Genomic DNA, 23,489 nt, shown 5'->3' with positions numbered 1-23,489 from the left:
AAGCTGAATATAGAATTGCCATACGACCCAGCAATACCATTGCTAGGTATCTACTCAAAGGACTTAAGGGCAAAGACACAAACGGACATTTGCACACCAATGTTTATAGCAGCATTATTTACAATTGCAAAGAGATGGAAACAGCCAAAATCTCCATCAACAGAAGAGTGGCTAAACAAACTGTGGTATATACATACGATGGAATATTATGCAGCTTTAAGACAAGATAAACTTATGAACCATGTAATAACATGGATGGACCTAGAGAATATTATGCTGAGTGAATCCAGCCAAAAACTAAAGGACAAATACTGTATGGTCCCACTGATGTGAACAGACATTCGAGAATAAACTTGAAATATGTCATTGGTAACAGAGTTCAGCAGGAGTTAGAAACAGGGTAAGACAATGGGTAATTGAAGCTGAAGGGATACAGACTGTGCAACAGGACTAGATACAAAAACTCAAAAATGGACAGCACAATAATACCTAATTGTAAAGTAATCATGTTAAAACACTGAATGAAGCTGCATCTGAGCTATAGGTTTTTGTTTTGTTTTGTTTTGTTTTGATTTTACTATTATTACTTTTATTTTTTTCTCTATATTAACATTCTATATCTTTTTCGGTTATGTTGCTAGTTCTTCTAAACCAATGCAAATGTACTAAGAAATGATGATCATGCATCTATGTGATGATGTTAAGAATTAATGATTGCATGTGTAGAATGGTATGATCTCTAAATGTTGGGTTAATTTCTTTTTTTCCGTTAATTAAAAAAAAAAAAAGAGAGAAGGGATAATTGGAGATGAAGGGATACAGACTGTACAACGGGACTGGATATAAAAACTCAGAAATGGACAGCACAATACTACCCAATTGTAATGCAATTATGTTAAAACACTGAATGAAGCTGCATGTGAGATATAGGTTTTTTGTTTTTGTTTTTTTTTGTTTTTTTTTCTTTCTATTATTGTTTTAATTCTTATTCTGTTGTCTTTTTATTTCTTTTTCTAAATCGATGCAAATGTACTAAGAAATGATGAATATGCAACTATGTGATGTTATTAAGAATTACTGATTGTACATGTAGATTGGAATGATTTCTAATTGTTTTGTTAATTCTTTTTTTAATTAATAAAAAAAAAAAAAAATTAAAAAAAAAAAAAAAAAAAAAAAAAAAAAAGAAGAATTATAGTTTTTTAAAAAATGTTTGGTTGATAAAGGAAAACTAAATACAGATCTGAATGCACCTCACTAAATGAACTCCTAATCTGAATTATTAGTGGGTAAAGTATATACAGATACTGAGTAAAAGTTGGTTATTCAGCTAGTTAGATGGAAGTTTTGCCAAAAGTCAAAAGGAGTAATCCTAGACTTAGTGGGATAGAGGATATTTTGATAGGCTATTCAGGCATCCTTCCTTTCTTAAACAAAAAAGAAGAAGAATCAAAATATCTCTATGTACCAAAAACCTAAAAGAAGTCTCAGAATAAGTTAGAAGAAGGATCAATAATTTCAAGTGTATTGATACTTAGGGAAGAGCCCTGCAGATTAAAAAAAAAGTAGATTAAAAAATGCATTAACTGTTTAATGTTGCAGATGTATGCCAACTTGAGTAATAAGCATTTGTACTTGGTATGTAACTCAACTATATATTGCTTGTTCTTTTAATTTTCCTCAACCTGTAGTAAAGATTACTTTTTAGAGGAAATAGAAAACAAAGTTTTACTTATATTTCTCTTTTCAGTGGCATGAATATGTCACTAAGAGAAGAACTGAATTGATGAATGTTGTGGCAAAAAAAAAGAGCAGGGAATGAATTCAGGGCTTAATTAGAAGCTTCACAGGCAGAAGGATATGTCTAAATAGTCTTACTTAGGGAAAGTCTATCATCTGACCACAGGGCTGACTAACCCAATTATTTAACTTCCTAAATGTTGTTGCAATTGTGAGAGCTAATGTCGTAAGTGTTATTTTTAAATTTTAGGAGGATATGGTTATAAGGCTGGTTCCAGTTCTCGATTGCTAAGTTCTGTGAACTTGAAAATAATGCATCACATTCAGAAAATAGTAGAAATGAAAAAGACATGACTGTTCTTCTTAAAGGATATTAATGTATTGAGCCACTTATGAATCCATTTATTGACTATGTACTTACTGGGTGCCTACAATTTGTCAATCTATTGATTATTGAAAGGGAGTATACAAGAAGTGACAACCTACTCCAGGGTATTGAAATCTAACAAGAGTGTCAAGGCATATATATTCAATAGTTAAGCAAGAAAGTAGTGGTGGTAAGTGATTTTGTGTTAAGAATAATTTAGGAAATAGAGGTCTCGCGCTGCCTGACTTTAAGGCATACTATGAAGCCACAGTGGTCAAAACAGCATGGTATTGGCATAAAGATAGATATATCGACCAATGGAATCGAATAGAGTGCTCAGATATAGACCCTCTCATCTATGGACATTTGATCTTTGATAAGGCAGTCAAGCCAACTCACCTGGGACAGAGCAGTCTCTTCAATAAATGGTGCCTAGAGAACTGGATATCCATATGCAAAAGAATGAAAAAAGACCCATCTCTCACACCCTATACAAAAGTTAACTCAAAATGGATCAAAGATCTAAACATTAGGTCTAAGACCATAAAACAGATAGAGGAAAATGTTGGGAGATATCTTATGGATCTTACAACTGGAGGTGGTTTTATGGACCTTAAACCTAAAGCAAGAACACTGAAGAAGGAAATAAATAAATGGGAGCTCCTCAAAATTAAACACTTTTGTGCATCAGAGAACTTCATCAAGAAAGTAGAAAGACAGCCTACACAATGGGAGACAATATTTGGAAACGACATATCAGATAAAGGTCTAGTATCCAGAATTTATAAAGAGATTATTCAACTCAACAACAAAAAGACAGCCAACCCAATTACAAAATGGGAAAAAGACTTAAATAGACACCTACCAGAAGAAGAAATACGGATGGCCAAGAGGCACATGAAGAGATGCTCAATGTCCCTGGCCATTAGAGAAATGCAAATCAAAACCACAATGAGATATCATCTCACACCCACCAGAATGGCCATTATCAACAAAACAGAAAATGACAAGTGCTGGAGAGGATGCGGAGAAAGAGGCACACTTATCCACTGTTGGTGGGAATGTCAAAGGGTGCAACCACTGTGGAAGGCAGTTTGGCGGTTCCTCAAAAAGCTGAATATAGAATTGCCATACGACCCAGCAATACCATTGCTAGGTATCTACTCAAAGGACTTAAGGGCAAAGACACAAACGGACATTTGCACACCAATGTTTATAGCAGCATTATTTACAATTGCAAAGAGATGGAAACAGCCAAAATCTCCATCAACAGAAGAGTGGCTAAACAAACTGTGGTATATACATACGATGGAATATTATGCAGCTTTAAGACAAGATAAACTTATGAACCATGTAATAACATGGATGGACCTAGAGAATATTATGCTGAGTGAATCCAGCCAAAAACTAAAGGACAAATACTGTATGGTCCCACTGATGTGAACAGACATTCGAGAATAAACTTGAAATATGTCATTGGTAACAGAGTTCAGCAGGAGTTAGAAACAGGGTAAGACAATGGGTAATTGAAGCTGAAGGGATACAGACTGTGCAACAGGACTAGATACAAAAACTCAAAAATGGACAGCACAATAATACCTAATTGTAAAGTAATCATGTTAAAATACTGAATGAAGCTGCATCTGAGCTATAGGGTTTTTTTTGTTTTTGTTTGCTTGTTGGTTTGTTTGTTGTTGTTGTTTTTTACTATTACTACTACTTTTATTTCTTTTCTTTATATTAACATTTTATATCTTTTTCTGTTGTGTTGCTAGTTCCTCTAAACCGATGCAAATGTACTAAGAAACAATGATCATGCATCTATGTGATGATGTTAAGAATTACTGAGTGCATATGTAGAATGGTATGATTTCTAAATGTTGTGTTAATTTCTTTTTTTTTTTTCCGTTAATAAAAAATAAAAATAAAAAAAAAAAAAGAATAATTTAGGAAATAATATATTATTTGGATACTTAGAGACTAGGAAAAATAAAATTAGTGATAGGTGGGTGTTTTTAGTTTGTTAAGGGTGCTGGAATGCAATATACAAGAAACAGAACAGCTTTTAAAAGGGGGGGTTATTAAGTTGCAAGTGTACAGTTATAAGACCATAGAAATGTCCAAACTAAGGCATCCAGAGAAAGATAACTTAACTCCAAAGAAAGGACCAATGACGTTCAGGGTTTCTCTCTCAGCTGGGAAGGCACATAGATAACATTTGCTAGCTTTCTCTCCTCATTTCATAAGGCTTCCCCAGGGATGTTTTCTTTCTCCATCTCCAAAGATCTCTGGCTATGTGGTTTCTGTTGGCTCTTTTCAAAATGATTCCCTCTGTAAGGACTCTAGTAAGCAACCACACCTTGAATTGGTGGAATCATCTCCATGGAAACTACTTAATCAAAAAGTACCACCCACAATTGGGTGGGTTACATCCCCATGGAAACAATCAAAAAGATCCTACCCAGCAATATTGAGTGAGGATTAAAGAATATGGCTTTCCTGGGGTACATAACAGTTTCAAACCAGCACAATGGGGATTTGAAAAATCTTATTTTGGAAACTGACTTACTTTAGATCTATCAGATAGGTGAGATGGGTTTAGTGAGCTCCAAGAGCAAAAACAAAGGTATAAACATAGGGAAACAATGCAAGAGAGTACAATAGTCTTTTAAATAGATTAAATTTTTGCGAGACTACCAAGTCCTAGTTAAAGGAAATAAAGATATATGCCCTGTTTATGCTTGAAAACTGCTGCATGCTTCACAAACAATTTAGCAAATGGGGAGTAGGGCTAATACAAGTAGGATGAGGGTAAGCATTTCTGTCAAGGGCACGTGTCCTTCCTTGGTATCTTTTGATAAGTCAGTAGATATCGCAGTTAGCTAGAAGAGAGGCATTGCTGGGACATGAGGTCTTGACCCTGACTTGAAGAGTTTGAGTAGCATCTGGTTGAGAAGTACTAGACTGTGAGAGGCCCATTGTACTAATTAAAATAATAAAACAACTTTCATGAACATACATAGGACATGTCGTCATGGAGGTGTTGCTGCCTAGGATGGAAAAAACTCGTTTCTGCATTAGTTACTTGTTCTGGTGATGAGTATGTAGATGCTAGTGCTATTTGAGTGGCCATAGAAAGCACATCCAAGAGATTCCCCAGGTCACTTGCTTTCAACTTTTTTGACTGGGATCCACAATAAGAAATACATTTTACATCACAAACCAATATTATGTCTATACTGATATGTATAAAACATACAAAATTTTGCAAACAACACTTAACTTTATTATATGAAATACACTCATTTTCTACTCTTTAATTCTATTTATTTTATTTTTTAAAAATTGCTGGGGGTATAGCCCACTAATTGGGTAGTTTTATGGATATATAAGTACTAGAAAGAAACACAGCTGAGTTCTACTATAATCTGATACATGAAAAAATTAAAAGCTTCTCTGGCAATTAAAACAGCTAAATAATAAGATGAATGACTATCTGGGAAAAATAATTTGCAACAAAGGACTAATATCTAATATAGAAGAAAACCTCTAAAATAGAGGGAAAAAAGACCAAAAACCTATAGAAAAATACCTAGAAATATAAACAGAATTCATAAGAAAAAGAAGTGCAAAGGCTCTTAAACAGAGGAAAAGGTTTAATCCCATTCATAATAATAGAAGTGGAAATTAAAACTTCAAGATCCTCACCCCAATCATATGGCTGAGAGACACTTCAGGTTTCTCAACACTTCTATTTCCCAACAGAAGCTTTGAATAACCAGCAAAAACTGGCAGAAGCATCTTTCTTAGGACTCCAGAAAATAGTTAAAATACTGCTGTTAACAAAGTGAATACTGAATCAAGAAAAAGCTTTCTTAAAAGCAATAGGTATATATTAGGAGTGGGTTATATATATGTTACTAGAATAAACATTGAAACAAACCAAAAATATAGGACTGTATAATACAGTGAGCCCTAATGTAAACTATGGACCATCATTAATAGTACACTTATCATGTTCTTTCATCAATTGTAATAAAGGTACCATAGTAATGCAAAATATTAATGTTGGAGGGGGGTATAACAGAACTCTGTATTTTCTGCATGATTTTTCTGTACATTTATAACATATCTAGTTAAAAATGTTTTAAAAAGAAGCAGTGGAATCTCATGGTTCCCTGGCTAGCCCCTCCTCAATTACTTACCTTCTCAGCCAAGCCATCTGTGCTACCTATATGGATTCTGGCCTTGGTCTCAGAAGGAGTAGAGTGGCTCTATTGCATATCCTGGGAGCATGTAGATCTGGCCCAAACTGTTCGGTGCTGTCCTGAGGGACTCACTGTCCTGAGGGTAGCTCAGAGAGCTTTCAGAATGCTATGGGAAAGCAATCAAGACATGCAGCCTGGGACACATACACTGTTGTGCCAGGATCAACAGGAAACTATTTTCTAGGGAAAAGGGGATACACAGATATGCCCAAGAAAATATGTGTGGCCGGCAATGATCAGAGAGGCCCCTACACTTTGGCCTGGAGCTATTCTTAAACAACCCATGTTATAGATAAGCCCTAACATAGAGCACTTGCACAGGCCAATATGCAAAGACCAGGGGTCTCTTCTTTTTTTCCCTAACTACTGGCATTCAAGGAAAGCTGTCATAGTACCAACTAGATACAAACTTAAGGGACAGATTCTGCAGAGCCTAACTTTCAGTGATAAACATTAAAATATCAAAATTTCAACAGAAATTTTTTTATTTTAATATATCAAAGTTTCAAGAAGAAGTTACAAAGCATACAAAGAAAGGAGAAGCAATGTACCAAGCAAAAGAGAAGATTAAGGCATAAGAAAATAGAAATGAGGAGGAACAGATCTCAACATACCAGTCAAGGAATTGAAACAAATCCAAAGACTTCTTAAAAATGGTTCTAAATATGCTCAGAGAGCTAAAGGAAAACATGGACAAAGAACCCAAGGAATACTGTAAAATAATAGATGAACATGAAGGGAATATCAATAGAGAGATGGAAATTATGTAAAGGGACCCAACAGAGCTGAGGTTCACAATAACAGATAGTAAAACTTCTCTAGAAGGGGTCAACAGCAGATTGGATCTGACAGAAGAATCAGTAAACTTGAAGACAGTTGAAATCATCCAGTCTGAGGGGCAGAAAGAATGAAGAAAAGTGAACAGAGTCTGAGGAATCTGAGACATCACAAAGTGTACTAATATATATGCCTTGTGGGAGTTCAAGAAAGAGAAGAAAAAAGGGACAAAGAGGATATCCAAAGAAATAATAACTGAAAACATCCCAAATAAAATGAAAGATATGTATATACACAACCAAGACACTCAATGAACATATACAATCCATTGTGTGGTTAATGAAAACTTCAGTGTAGGCTGTATACATCATGCTCCTTGAATGCCGAATACTGCCATGGCATATTATAATCAGACTACTGAATGCCAAAAATAAAGTAAGAATTCTGAAGGCCGTAGGAGAGAAGCAATGTGTTTCATACAAGGGAAGCCCAATAAGATTGTGTTAATTTCTCACTGTAAACCATGGAAGCAAGAAGGCAATAGGGTAACATATTTAAAGTATTCAAGGCAAAAATTTGCCACCCAGGAGTTCTATATCTAGCAAAATTGTCTTTCAAAAGTGAGGAAGACAGGTGTAAACCTCCCTAGCAATGTGGGACAGAAATCCTGAGTTGAGTTGGGACTTGGCCTCAAGAGATTGAGAAAACCTTCTCAACTAAAAACGGAAGGGAGAAATGAGACAAAATAAAGTGTCAGTGGCTGAGAGATTTCAAACAGAGTCTAGAGGTTATCCTGGAGGTTATTCTTACGTATTATATAGATGTCCCCTTTTTAGTTTATGGTGTATTACACTGGCTAGAAAGAATACCTAAAACTGTAGAACTCTGTTCCAGTGTCCATGATTCTTAAAGATGATTGTATAATGATATCACTTTTACAATGTGATGATTGTGTGATTGTGAAAATTGTGTCTGATGATCCTTTTATCTAGGGTATGTACAGATGAGTAAAAAAAAATATGTATAAAAATAAACAAATAATAGGGGGAACAAAGGCAAAAATAAATTGAGTAGATTGAAATGCTAGTGGGATATATATGTAGGAGTTTTTTTTTCTTTTTCATTTCTTTTTCTGGAGACATGTGAATATTCAAAAACATGATTATGGTGATGAATACACAACTATGTGATGATATTGTGAGCCACTGATTGCATACCATGTGTGGAATGTTTGTATGTCAAGAATGTATGCTTGTTTATTGAGGTTTGACAATAAAAATATTTATTTTAAAAATTGAGGGAGAGATTAAGACATTCACAGATAAACCAAAACTGAGTGAGTTTATCACCACTAGACTGGCCATACAAGAATTGCTAAAGAGAGTTTTCCACATTGAAGGGAAAGGACAATAGACAATTGATCAAAGCTGTATAAAGATCTCTGGAAAAGGTAATTAATGATATGGGTAAATAAAAATGCCAGTACTATTATATTTTTTGGATTGTTACTCTATTTTTTATTTCCTAGGGGATCTAAATGATAAATGCATAAGATATGACAGTATGTCAGGGTTTTGGATTCCTACTGTATAAATATATAATTTGTGACAAGAACTACATAAAGGTGAAAATATGGGTGGGGGTTAGGAATACAGTAGTATACATTTTAATGCAATTTTATATGCATACTATTGAAGTTAAGCTGGCATCAAAGCAGCCAAGATTTTTACAGATTTAAAATGTTACTTTAAGCTCCATTGTAACTACAAAGAAACTAAGATAGGATATGCAATCTCCTAGAGACAGAAATCAGAGCACAGGTTGCCATGGGGGAGGGATAAGTGAAATGAGGAATTAATACACAATGGGCATAGGGTTCCTGTTTGGGGAAATGGGAAACTTTTAGTAATGGAAGATGGTTATGTTACTGAAATAATGTGAATATGATTAATCTCATTGAATGATACACTTGGGAGTGATTGAGATGGGGAAGGTTTATATTGTGCAAACATTCCCACAATTAAAATATTTTAAAAGGCCACTAAAGAGGCAAAGACAATTAAATACTATATATGATCCTGGATGACATCTATCAAGGCACACAAAAAGCTCAAAAGGACATTATTGGGATATATGAAAAATTGGAATATATACTATAAACTTTATATCAATGTTAGATATCTTGATCTTGATAACTGTACTTGAGCTGGTTACCTAAGTGAATATTCCTGTCTTAGATATATACATGGCAGTATTAGTGTTCAAGGCACATAATGTATACAACCTACACTCAGGTTTTCATAAAATGAAGAGATGGATGGATGGATGGATGGATGGATGGATGGATGGATGGATGGATGGATAGATAGATAGATAGATAGATAGATAGATAGATAGATAGATAGATAGATAGATAGATAGATATAGATAGAATGATATGGTAAAAGTGCCAAAATGTTAAAATTGATGGATTTGGGTGTCTGGGAGTGAGTGAGAAGGGGGTATATTGGAGCTCTCTATATGAAGTTGTATTATTTTTATAACTGTCCTGTAACTTTGAACATGTTGCAAAATTTTTAAAAAGTTTAAAAAATAAAATAGAAAAAATAATAAACTTAATTGAGTTACCATTTCTTTCCTGTCAGATTGGGAAAACTCCAAAAGTCTGACAGCATACTATGTTGGCAAGGTTATAGGGAAATAGGCACTGTAATATACCATTTATGGAAATGCAAGCTGTTGCAATGCCTGCAGAGGAGAATTTGGCAATACCAAGCAAAATTGCATATGCACTTACCCTTTGACATTGCAATTCCACTTCTAAGAATATATCCCAAATATACACAGTCAAATACCAAAGATACATTCACAAGGATATTCACTGAAGCATTATCTGTAAAAGTAAAGACTGGAATAAAACCAAATGTCCATCAGAAGAGAACTGATTGAATACGACTATGCTACATCCACCCAATAGAATAATGTGAAGCTGTGAAAAGGAATGAATAATATCTCTAGATGTTACTACAACCTGTTGTCTAGGATATAATCTTAAATTTTTAAAATAAGTGTTTATGGTATGCTGTCATTTATCTAATAAAGAAGGAAATAATATTTTCTTATATTAAAAAATATAACATAAAAGGGCTATCTACAGGAGAAAAAAGAGTAATATGGCAGAGACGAAAGATGAATTTCTTTGAATAGTTCTTATTTTATAGGCTTGATTTTGGAACAAGGTAAATATTTTACATAATTCAAGTTTAAAAAGTTAGGAAAAAATTAATTCCTGAAATAAAAAGCTGAATGAGGGGGTGCAAAGGTAGTTCAGTGGTAGAATTCTCACTAGCCATGCAGGAGACCCGGGTTCACTTCCCAGCCCATGCACTTCCCAAAACAAACAATCAAACAAACAAACAAAAACAAAAATTCAGCAAATGATGCTGCAATAACGGGATACTCACATGGAAAAAGAATGAAATGTGACCCCCACCATACAGCATACAAAAGAAAAGTTAAATGAAAGAAAGTCTAACATACCCAGTTTAGTAGCATAACCATACACAGAGGCACTTTCCCAAGTGATTTAAAACACAGTAATTTGACTTTATATCCCTAGTAGGATATAGCCTAAGGACAAAGGAACTGCTCCCGAAAGATCTAAAATTATTTTAGTAATCATCTTACTTATAATAATGTATACATTATTATTTTGAGACTGCATGTAGAAAAGCAAATGAGTAATTATGGTTCTGTTGTAAGAATGAGTTTTTGACACAGTAAAAGAACATATGCAAGTTATATAAGATTAAGAAAAATTCTAGTCCAGAATTTGAATTGGGCGCATCAATATGAACTCATCTTTTAATTTATGTCTATTAAATCTACATTTTCTAATTGCGTTCATTAAAATACTAAAAACCGGGCGGGCCAGGTTTTTTTTATTCTTACCAGCTCAGCAGGTAAGAATACTTGCCTGCCATGCCCGAGGACCCAGGTTCGATTCCCGGTGCCTGATCATGTAAAAAAAAAAAACTAAAAAACTAAAAACCGTAAACTTAGTATCAATGAGTATTAATATTCAAATTGTGGTCTCTAAGTACCATTTCCCCCAAGAGGAATCAGAACTCCTTGGAGAGATGGCTGATTGCAGGCCTGAGACAGGAAATGTCCCAATGTGTCTGGAACATTTTGTTAACCAGAATGTAAAGATGAAAAGACTATTAGAGTCATGTCAAAAAGACTCAGGTGTCGAAGTGGCCTATTGACTTGGGACTTTGAGCATCAGTGGGACAATTACTACAAAGATTAAAACCAATCCAAAATATACAAATAAGTGAGTTCAAAACAATACTTTAAAAAGCCTCAGTTGCTGCTCACAATAGTTGGTACCCCAGGATTTGGAGATGTGGTGGATAACAGTAATTATTGGCAGCCTGTCATCGACTACAATGATAGTAAATTTGAAGACAACCTAAATGCAGAATCTTGAGTGAACAGACAAAAAATGCCTGATAACTGTGTGCAGTGCTGTTTGTATTTCATTGCTTCTTCTGGACATGGAAGTTTACGTATTTAAAACACAAAACTAACACATCCATGTACTAAGCTCAAAAAGACAACCTAAGATTAACTGTGGCTTGATAGTGAAGAGCTCTGCTGACCTTCTCACCAGTGAAACTAATGAAAATTATTTTAAAAATAAAACAACCCAAGCTCCTGGAAATGCCCTCAGGCAAAAAGCAAATGAAGCTGTAAATGTCTACATTAAGAAAGATTTCCAATTAATAACTTAATCCTCAACCTTAAGACACTGGACAAAGAAGATTAACTAAACTTCAAGTAAGGAGAAGGAAGGAGCTAAAAATTAAACCAGAAATTAATAAAAGAGAACAGAAGAACAGTAGAGAAAAATCAACTAACCAAAAACTTTTTTTCCTTTGAAAAGATCAACAAAATTGACAAACCTTTAGCTAGTTTCCCAAGAAACAAGGAGAGAAGCCTCAAGTTACTAGAATCAGAAATGAAAGCAGGAAACATTACAACTGACCTTGCAGAAAAAGAGGACTATAAAGGAATCCTATGAACAATTGCACATCAACAAATTAGATAACTTAGAGGAATGGAACAAAGTCCTAGAGACACAAACTACCAAAACTGGCTTAAGAAGAAATAGACAATCTGAGTGGACCTATAACATGTGATGAGATTGAATTAAAAGCTCAAGCAAATCAAAATAGATCAAAAAGAAAATCCCAAGCCCAGATGGCTTTACCACTGAATTCTACAAAACATTCAAAGAAGAATCAATACCAGCTGTTCACAAACACTTCCAAACAATAATGCTTCCTAACTTATTCTAGAAGGCCAGTATTTACTCTGATACAAAACCAAACAAAATATTCACAAAGAAAAAAAAATCTACAGACTAATATTTCTCATAAACATGGACGCAACATTCCTCACCAAAATATTAGCAAACTGAATCTAGTAACATATACAAAGAATTATACACCATGAACAAGTGAGATTTATCTCAGGCATGCAAGTTTTATTAACATATGAAAATCAATTAAGATAATATATCAATAGAACGAAAAACCAAATATCACACAATCACCACAATAGATACAGAGAAAGCATGTGACAAAATCCCACATCCTTTGATGATAAAAATACTCAATGAACTAGGAATAAAGGAAACTCCATCAAACCAATAAACAGCATTTAGGAAAAACACTGAGTCAATATCAAATTTAATGGTGGAAGACTGAATGTCTTTCCCTAAGATCAGGAACAAGACAAGAAGTTTGCTCTTGCCACCTCTCTTCAACATTCTACTGAATGTTCTAGCCCAGGCAGTTAAGTTAGAAAAATAAATAAAAAGCATCCAGAGTAGAAAAGAAGTAAAACTGTCTGTATTCACAGAAGACCTGGTCTTGTATATGAAAAAATCCTAAGAAACACACTAAAAAGCTAACAAAACTAATAACAAGTTAAGGTTGCAGGATTCAAGACTAGTATACAAAAACCAATTGTGTGTCTATACATTTGGAATGAACAATCCAAAAACAAAATAAAGAAAACAATTCCATTCACAATAGCATCAAAATGAATAACATTCTTAGCAATACATTTAACAAAAGAAGTGGAAAACTTGTACTCTGAAAACCACAAAGCATTGTTGAAAGAAATTAAAAGAAGATTTAAATAAATGGGAAAATATCCCATGTTCATGGATCAGAGTGCTTAGCATTGTTAATATGAAAATACCCCCCAAACTGAACTATAGATTCATTGCAATCCATATCAGAATACAATCTGACTTCTTTGTACAAAGTAACAAATAGATTTTAAATTTTATGTGGAATCTCAAGAGACCCCCCAAAAAGTCAAAACAATCCTGAGAAACACAAATAAAAGTAGGACTCACATTACTCAATTTCAAAGCTTGCTACAAAGCAATGGTAATAAAGACAGTGTGGTACTGGCACAAGGATAGACATACAGATTGATGGAATAGAATTGAGATCCATAAATAAACCCATATATATCTATGGTCAACTGATTTCCAGCAAGGATGCCAGACCATTCAATTGAGAAATAACAGTCTGCAGCAAATGGTGCTGTAACAACTGGACATCCACATTCAAAAGAATGAAGTTGGACCCTTACTTCACATCATATACAAAAATTTAACTCAAAGTTAATGAAAGGCTTAGATATAGACACAAAAACTATTAACTCTTAGAAGAAAACAGAAGTTAATCTTCTTGACCTTGGAATTTGACAAAGCATTCTTAGATATGACACCAAAAGCATGAGCAGCAAAAGAAAAAAAATAGATAAATTGGATTTCAACAAAAGTAAAACCTTTTGTACTTCAAAGCAGACCATCAAGAAAGTGAAAAGACAATCCACAGAATGGGAGAAAATATTTACAAATTGTGTATCTGATAAGGGATTTGTTTCTAGAATATATAAAAAATCCACAACTCAATAATAAAAAGATAAATAACCCATTTTAAAAATGGTCAGAGGCTTTAAATAGACATTTCTCCAAAGAAGATACATAAATAGCCAATAAGCACATGAAAAGATGCTCAACATCATTAGCCCTCAGGAAAATGTAAATAAAAATCACAATGATTTTCTAGCCTCAAGGATGACTAGGATAAAAAAAAAAAAAAACACAGTAACAAGTGTTGAGAAGCATATTGAAAAATTGGAGCAATCATACACTTCTGGTGGGATTGTAAAATGGTCCAGCTGCATTGGAAAACAGTCTATCATTTCCTCAAATAATTAAACATGAACTACTATATGACCCAACAATTCTCCTGTGTGTATATCAAGAGACATGAAAATATATGTCCACACAAAAACTCGTACACAAATGTTTATGGAAGCATTATTAAAAATAGGCAAAGGGTGGAAGCAATCTAAATGTCCATCAACAGTCTAATAGACAAACAAAATGTTGTGTTATTCAATGTGTTATAACAATGGAATGTTATTCAGCCATAAGAAGAAATGAAGTATTGTTATAGGCTACTAAATGAATGAACTGAAACACTCTGTTTAGTGAAAGAAACCAGTCACAAAAACCACATACTATATGATCCCATTCATCTGAAATGTTCAGAATGGGGAAATCTATAGAGACAGGAAATACATTAGTGGGAGCGAGGGAGAAACTAAGGGGTAGGAGAATGAGAGCTAAAGCGATATGTACGGGTTTTCTTCTTGAGGTGATGAAAATGTTCTAATATTGGCTATGATGATCACTGCAAATATATCTGTGAATATACGAAAAGCCATTGAACTATACACTTTAAATGGACCTATTGTATGGTATATTAATTATAGTTCAATGAAGTTATTAAAGAAATACAGCACACACAAAAAAGAGAGATAGAAAAGGAATCCAGTATTTTTGCTGCCTTCCCTGGACTATGCATCAGGAAAACCAAATACTTGAATTTGAGAAGGTTTTCTTTATGGAAGTATGCCAGCTAATAAATTTTATACAAATGATTGAATTAGAACATCACTATTTTGCAACCTCTAATAAGTAAATAGATCTAGGCAATAATCATTAATGGGTGCTAACCTCACTAAAAGTGATAACATTGTGTTTTAGTTTGTTAAGGCTGCTGGAATGCAATATACCAAAAACAGAACAGTTTTAAAAAGGAATTTATTAAGTTGCAAGTTTACAGCTCTAAGGCTATAAAAATGTCCAATCTAAGGCATCCAGAGAAAGATACCTTAGTTCAAGAAAGGCCGATAGATTTGGAACACTTCTGTCAGCTGGGAAGGCATGTGTCTGGCATCCGCTAGAGTCTCTGGCTTCTCATTTCAAAGGATTTCCCCGGGGACCTATTCCTTCTGCATCTCCAAAGGTCGCCAGTTGTGTGGGGTCTGTCAACACTGAAGCTTTATTCAAAATGGTTCCTTCTTAAAGGGTTCTAGTAAGTGACCTCACCTTTAATAGGTGGAAACACCTCTCTATGGAAACCACCTAATCAAAAGTTACCACCCACAACTGGGTGGGCCACATCTCCAAGGAAACAACAAAAAAGATTCCACCCAGCAATATTGAATGTAAAGGTTTAAAAAACATGGTTTTTCTCAGGTACAACAGTTTCAAACTGGTACACATTATGTATGCCAAAAGAAGTACATCATCATCTATTAAGAAGTTTTGCTAAAAAAAATAATCAAGCCCAAATCTGATAAAGCCTCTAGAACTAAGATTGCCATCAATAGGAAATACAGGTGTGTGTGGCAGGAATATGTTAAATAGCACCAAGGGAATGGGATCTGAAAATTGCAGAATTAGGGCGTGGGTTCTACAGGAAAATCCATTCGATTTCTTCAGCAACCATACCAAGGAAGAAAGGAAGGAAAGAAAGGAGGAAGGAAGGAGAAAATAAAGAGAAAGAAGGAAGGAAGGAACCTGGGTGATGAATATATTAGTTATATTACAATCTTTTCTCCATCATTATGTATGATTGAATTTTTTCTTAATAAAAAATTTTTATTGGAAAGAACATTAGACAATGCGATAGATTATGTTTCCAAAGAGAGCCACAACAATATCACCCATTTCATATGCTCTTTTGTGGTATGACTTGTTACCCTCTCTCTGATCAGGAGGTGGAGTCTATTTTTCTTCTAGTTAATTGGGCTAGCCTTTAAGTACATATTTTGACCAATTGAATGCAGTGTTATTTCTGAGGCTAGACTTTAAGAGTTATGTGGTTTCCATCTTTCCATCTTTGCTGCTTATAAAGCACCTTCTGGTATTTCAGCCACTGTGCTGTAAGGAAGACCAAAAAGCCCCATAAAAAGCCTATGTAGAAAAGAACTGAAGTCCCTCCTGACCTCTTCAGCTGAGTCCCCTCTTGGTAGCCAGCATTAACTCCCAGCAATGTGAGTGAGACCATTTTAGACTTCTGACCATCCAGCACCCCAGGTGAAAAAAGGATGTGGCTCATGAAGAAGAAAAACTATTCATCCAAGTCTACCTGAATTCCTGACCAACAGTATCACAATCAATTAAAAATGATTTTGGTTTTAAACATTTAAGCTTGAGATGTATGTTATACAATAATAAACAACTAAACCAAAAATAGAAGAATGTCTTGCAGAGATAATTACTTCCTCATGAGGAGAAAATTAAGGACTACTGTATGGATGTACTATTTAAGCAAAAGAAATCAAATAAAAAAAGAACTTCATTTAAACAACAGAAATTTATTTCATGATTCAATGCTTGTAGCCTGATGTTTTTTAAAATAACTGTCTAAACTAATGCAAGTGAGACAGTCAGCAAATGGCTCAGAGCTTAAAATAACCTAAAGCATTGAGGTTATCTATCCAGAGTAAATAGTAAAGTTACAGGACTTGCGAGGAATTGGGGAGAGGGATTCTGGAAAACTTTGAATATCACACTTAATAGTTTATACTTTATGCAAGAGGCAGTAGGAAACTGAAGATTTTAAGCAGGGTAATGATATGAGTAAATCTGTATTTTGACAAAATTAGTTATTTAGTATTGATTGGTATGAGAAGAAACTTGACACAGTAAGGTCAGTTGGGAAGATTTCCAGATATGAGGTTATGAGAATTTGGAGGTGAAAGTGTAGACAAATTTTTAAAGTATCTAATGAATAATTAAGAGATGACTTAATGGATAAAGGAAATGAAGAACAAGAAGTTTCCAAAGATGAGCTGGGATGACTGAGAAAATTGTGATGACATGGATGGAGAGAAGAAAATTGAGAGGAGATATTGAGTTGAAAGATGATGATAATGAAGTGGTTCTAAACACGTTGAATCAATGGAATATCCAAGTGGAGATATCTCAAACCTAGTCATTAATACACCATTGAGCTCAGGTGCAACATTAGCACCCACAATATTAAGCAGTATTTTCTAAAATGTGTTTCTCAAACCCTGTTCACATGAGATGTCCCATAAAAAGGATCCTAAAACCAAACAAATTTGGAAGAATTTCCCTCCTTCTCGTACATTCACAAAGCATGTTAAAATATTGAACAACCTACAGAGCAACCCTTCGCTGTGAAGCCTATATAATCTTGCTTAAACAAAGCATTTCAAGCCGTGGTAGAACTTTTAAATAAATTATGTCATAATAAACTTGGAAAATGCAGATGAGATTTATCTGAATAGAGTTAATAAGTAAAGCCAGAGCACAGAGCCATTCAACAATAGAAAAGAAAATTGAGGGGGAAGGTCAAGGGGATTAGGAACTAAACTAGATTGAGAAGGGACTATTTGACATATGGAAGATAACCATGGAAATTCAGTGTCAGAAAAGATAAGAACCAAGCTCTGAGCAAATTTCAGAAGGATAAGATTATCAAATGCTATACAAATGTCAAGAAAGCCAAAGTCAAGATGAAAGAGGGTTGGAATAGGTCACTGGACTTGGTTCACCCTTGAAAGAGAGGTTTTTGATAGAATGATTGTGAAGAAAAATAGACTATAGAGACTAAGGGAGAGGTGTGCTGTGAAGAAAATAAAACTATGGATAATGATTAGGAATAGGCTGTCTGAAAGTGAAAGTCTGATGGAAAGAAAGAGAGCAGCTCCAAGTGCTATCGCTGAGATGAGTTAAAAAGACCAATAATGCCAGAAGAGGACAAATTGTGTGAAGCTGAAAGAGAACTGCTAAGGATTGGATGAGTTGAGAGGAGGAGGCAGATAAGCAAGTAGGAGAAGGAGATAGCCAAAATAATCAATCCCTCTTGGAAGAGGAGCAACAGCAGGCTTTAAGGACACTAAAATCTGGGAGTTGAGGAAGTGATTTAGGTAAATGTTGAACATAAAGTGGAAGATAGATAAAATATATTCTTTAATAAAAATACATTCCTTGTTGAGTATTGTTGTGATCTTCCCCCTTCATTGTTTACTTATTATTTTGCCTCAACTATGGTATGGCATCCCCTCTAAACTCTATGTTCTATATGGCAGGAATCAGTCTGTTTTGCTCACAATTGTGGCACTAATATTGAATAGTACCTGTAAATATTAGGTAACCAATAAATATTGGTTTAGAATATAAAGTGGGACTTTGATTTGGGAGATGGGGTAGAGCATGGAGCACAAATGATAGCAATAAATATTTGTTTACAGTAGAGAGGAAGTTTAAGTTTGTGAGTGGGAAAAAATCTGGCCTTATTAAGTAAACATTTTCAAGTCATCTAAGCTAGATTTCTGTTTCCATGGAAAACTCATTTATTTCCTAGCCTTAAGAATAAAATGAATCAACCAAATAAGATTCATAATACCAGGGAAATGCCATATTTTATTTCATCACTTGGTTTCCTACCATCACACAACTATGGAGACTATATATCCCCTGTCACAGCTCGTCTTCATTCCCTACTAATTGCTGAGTTATCAATCTTTTGCAGTCCTCACTTCAATAGTATTTGGTGCCTCATTATCCAATCCATGCTTCAAATACACCTTAAATATAAGGCCAATGTGAGAATTAAGTTTTAAAACATCTGAACTGAGTGATACTTCACAAGATGAAGTATTAAGCAGAGTAATTATGTAGCACAGTTGAGTTGTGTCAATAGGCCTTGATATTTCTGATTTACCAGGTTGACTCATCCTCTAAGATGATCAAAGCAGCACAACATACAGCAAATAGCATCAACTTTAAGGGCAATCATCCAGACTTGGTTTTGAATCCCAAACCCATTGTTTACTGATTATGTGACTCTAGATAAATTATTCATCAACAGTATATAATGGTGATGGTAATAATTTATGGTTTTCAGGGTGATTGTGAGAATTGCAACATTTATGATGTACCTAGTAAAATGTAGACTCTCAATAAAGAGAAGCTACAAATATTATTTATTTTGACAGCAAGAACTCCACAGTTAGAGCCATTATAAGTCTCTAGAGATGGCAAATGAAGAACTGCAGTGAAAATTATCTAGACCAATCACACTGAAAAATAGCTTTTGAACAGAAGTAGGATAATTTGGCCCGTCCAATTTAATTGCCCATAGGCTCAATTTTGTGCCCAGTTCTCTGATCCTATTCTATTTTGGGGTAAATGCTGCAAAAATGAGATGAGAGTTTAGGAATTAGGCAATTTATATCTTAGAGGGCCCAAACTCTTTTATCTCAGCAGTTTGTGAGACAAGGGAGTCTGAAAAATCTAAATGATTGTTTACATCTCTCCACTTCTCCATTTCATAATCTTTAACTAGAAAATCAGATTTTAGCTAGATCTGTTAGCAAAACCATTTTGTTTGCAAGATTATTACATATTTAAAGGAAATTTCTCCCTGTCTTGCATCTTCCTGAAGACGTTTCTGAGTTGGTCAGTTGATAGCACACACTGTTCTGTAGCCAGCCAATCCTTTCTGTTACTGGCTACTACATAATAAGATGAAGTTCTGAGATAAAATTACTAACAGCAGAACGTGGACAAAGGAAATTATTTTAAGGCATGAAACCGTCTCAGCTCCTGGAAACCACACTACTAAGTTGATGTGACCTTCCCCTCCAATCCTGCGTGACATGTCTGGACTGTTTACTTTAATAACTGGGAATGGGCCCTACACTGGGTTTAGGCCTAACTTTCTTTTTTTTTTACTATTGATGAAGTCAATACTCCTAAATCTTAATATTCTTTAAGGGGTTGCTGATCAGGTAAAAGCTGGTCATTTCTCTCTCTCTCTCTCTCTCTCTCTCTCTCTCTCTCTCTCTCTCTCTCTCTCTCTCTCTCTCTCTCTCTCTCTCTTTCTCATGTCCCCTTAAGTTTTGATTATTTTCCCCTTCTCTAATGTACCCTATCAATCCCCATTTTTCATCCCACACAAACTATCAGGAGACAATTTATAAAATAAAATAAAATCTATAAACTAGCATATCCTTCCCTTCTGAAAGCATAGTCCAACCATTCAGTTCAACCAACCATTATTGGGTACTTATGCAACAGACATTAGAATTATAAAGATAAGTAAGAGAAATAACCCTGACATTTAGCTCAAATTCTAGTGGGAGAAAATAGTGAATATTTATCTTTTCATCTGGTCAAAAGGATAACCTTTTCAGAAATGTCAGCTAGCCCTATTTCATCCCATCCCTACCCCCACTTTATGCTGGCTACTACCAAGGGCCAGGAGTAAGGTGAGACAAATGAGGCACTCACAGAATTCCTAGAGTGAGCACCTCACATACTTCATCCTAATTCCAGTCCACAGATCTTGCCTTTATTTAAAATTCTGTTATTTTTTCCATCATGAATTTTTAAAAATTTTTTATCGCGAGATTTTTTATATATACCAAAAACACAATATATTTTAAAGTACAACTTTAACAAGTAGTTATGAAACAGATTTCAAAGTTTGATATGGGTTATAGTGCCACAATTTCAGGTTTTTCCTTCTAACTGCTTCAAGAGACTGGAGACTTAAAAGAAATATCAATATAATGATTCAGTAGTCATACTCATTTGTTAAATCCTAACTTATCTGTTATAACTCCTTCTACTCCTTTGATCCTTCTCCTGATCTTTAGGGATATTTCATTGAAAAGGGGTGTTGACAGCATGGGATAGGGGAATGGAACTGGTTGATGTTCTTGGAAAGACTGGCACCTCTGCATTTCAGGACTTATCTAGCTGAGGAGCCATCTGGAGGCTGTAAATTTTTGAAAAGTAAACTTAGTTGTGAAACTTTTGTAGAATTTCCAACAGAGCCTTGGGCATTCCTTAGGGTTAACAGGAATGATGTTAGTTGGGGTTTGGCAAACCAAGGCAATTAGCAATATCTAGCTGAAGCTTACATAAGAGTAGCTTACAGAATGGCCTCTCGACTCCATTTGAACTTCTTACCCTTGATTATCTTATTTTGCTACATTTCTTTTCTCCCTTTTAGTGCAGAAGGCATTGCCAATCCAACAGTGCCAGGGCCAGGCTCATCCCTGGGAATCACGTCCCTGGTTGTCCAGGGAGACTTTCACACCTGAATGTCATGTCCCATGTAGTGGGGAGGGTAGTGATTTTCCGTGCATAGTGGGGCTTAGAGAGAGAGGGATGCCACATTTGAGCAACAAAAGAGGTTTCCCTGATGCAACTCTTCAGCATAATTATAGGTAGTCTTATCTTCTCCACTACAAAAATAAGTTTCACAAGGGCCTCAAAATCAAGGGCTTGGCCTCTTTTCTTGGGAGTCCCTAATGTTTGTGGGGAAGTTTCCCAGGTGGGGAAGTTTAGTAGTTCCATATTTTTCCTTAGTCCCTCAAGGGACTCTACCAATACTTTCAAATTATCAGTTTACCTAGTCTGAGATGTCTCCAAGTATTACATTAAGCTATACAGAATTATAAGGCTTTATTCCCATTCTGGGTTCCATGTATTTGGGTTGTTTAAATGAACTATCCAGGTAGGTTGATTTAGATAGTGTATTACAGAAGATTTAGGTTCTAGACACAATAAACCTCTAGGTTCATCCATGTTGTCATACTTCAGGACTCATTTCGTCTCACTGCTTTATACTATTCCATCATATATATATGTATATATATATAGTATATATAATATATATAATACATTTTGTTTATTCATTTGTCTGCTCATGGGCACTTGGATTTTTTCCCATCTTTTGACAATCGTGAAAGTGCCACTATGAACACTGGTGTGCAGATATCTGTTCATGTCACTGTTTTCACTTCTTTTGGGTATATGCTGAGTATTAGTATTGCCAGGTTGAGGGCAACTCAATATTCAGTTTTCTGAGGAATCGCCAAACTATCTTTCACAGCGGCTATCCCATTATACATTCCTACAAGCAATGAATAAGTGTTCCAATTTCTCCACAGTTGTCTCCAACATTTGCAGTTTTCTGTTTAATAGCAGCCATTCTTATAGATGTGAGGTGATATCTCATTGTAGTCTTGATTTGCATTTTCCCTTATAGCTAATGAAGATGACCATCTCTTCATGTGCTTTTCGAAAAAAAGTATTTATGCATATCCTTTGGCCATTTTATAATTGGATTGCTTGTTCTTCTATTGTTTGAATTATATAATATCAATATAATGATTCAGCAATCATACTCATTTGTTAAATCCTATATTCTCTGTTAGAACTCCTCCTCCTCCTTTGCTCTTTCTCCCAATCTTTAGGGGTATTTGGGCTATGCCCTTTCCAACTTTTCCATGTTGGAAAGGGCTATCGAACATGTGGGATAGGGGATGGAACTAGCTGATGTTCTGGAGAGGCTGGCCCCTCTGGGTTTCAGGACCTATCTGGCCTAGGAACCCATCTGGAGGTTACAGGTTTCTGGAAAGCAATCATAGTTCATGGAACCTTGGTAGAATCTCAAATAAACCTCTAGGTGTTCTTTAGAGTTGGCAGGAGTGGTTTTGGTTGGGTTTTGGCAAACCTGATAAGCAGCAATATCTAGCTAAAGCTTGTATAATAGTAGCCTCGAGCCTCTCGACCCTATTTGAACTCTCAACCACTGATACCTTATTTGTTACAATTCTTTTCCCCTTTTTAGTCAGGAAGACATTGTCATTCCCTCAGTGCCAGGGGTAGGCTCATACCTGGGAGTCATATTCCATGTTGCCAGGGAGACTTTCACCCCTGGGTGTCATGTCCCATGTGATGGGGAGGGTAATGATTTCACTTGCAGAGTTGGGCTTAGAGAGAGAGAAGCCACCTCTGAGCAACAAAAGAGGTCCTTTGGAAGTAACTCATAGGTTTAACTATAGGTAGGCTAGGCTTCCCCACTCATAAATAAGCTTCACAAGAGCAAGCCTCTCTCTCATTT

General features: G+C 35.1%; 1 long non-coding RNA gene across 2 annotated transcripts in view; it reads left to right on the top strand.

Annotated features, from left to right (window-relative positions):
• The window catches only part of LOC143688959 (uncharacterized), a 164,631-nt gene that overhangs the window by 110,818 nt on the left and 30,324 nt on the right, over positions 1 to 23,489 (top strand). The gene's annotated exons all lie outside the window — the stretch shown is intronic.

This window comes from Tamandua tetradactyla, chromosome 6 (genome assembly GCF_023851605.1).
Source record: "Tamandua tetradactyla isolate mTamTet1 chromosome 6, mTamTet1.pri, whole genome shotgun sequence".
In the NCBI taxonomy this organism is placed as follows: Eukaryota; Metazoa; Chordata; class Mammalia; order Pilosa; family Myrmecophagidae; genus Tamandua; species Tamandua tetradactyla.
Note: the sequence above shows the minus strand (reverse complement) of the source record. Positions and strands in the feature narration are given on the sequence as shown.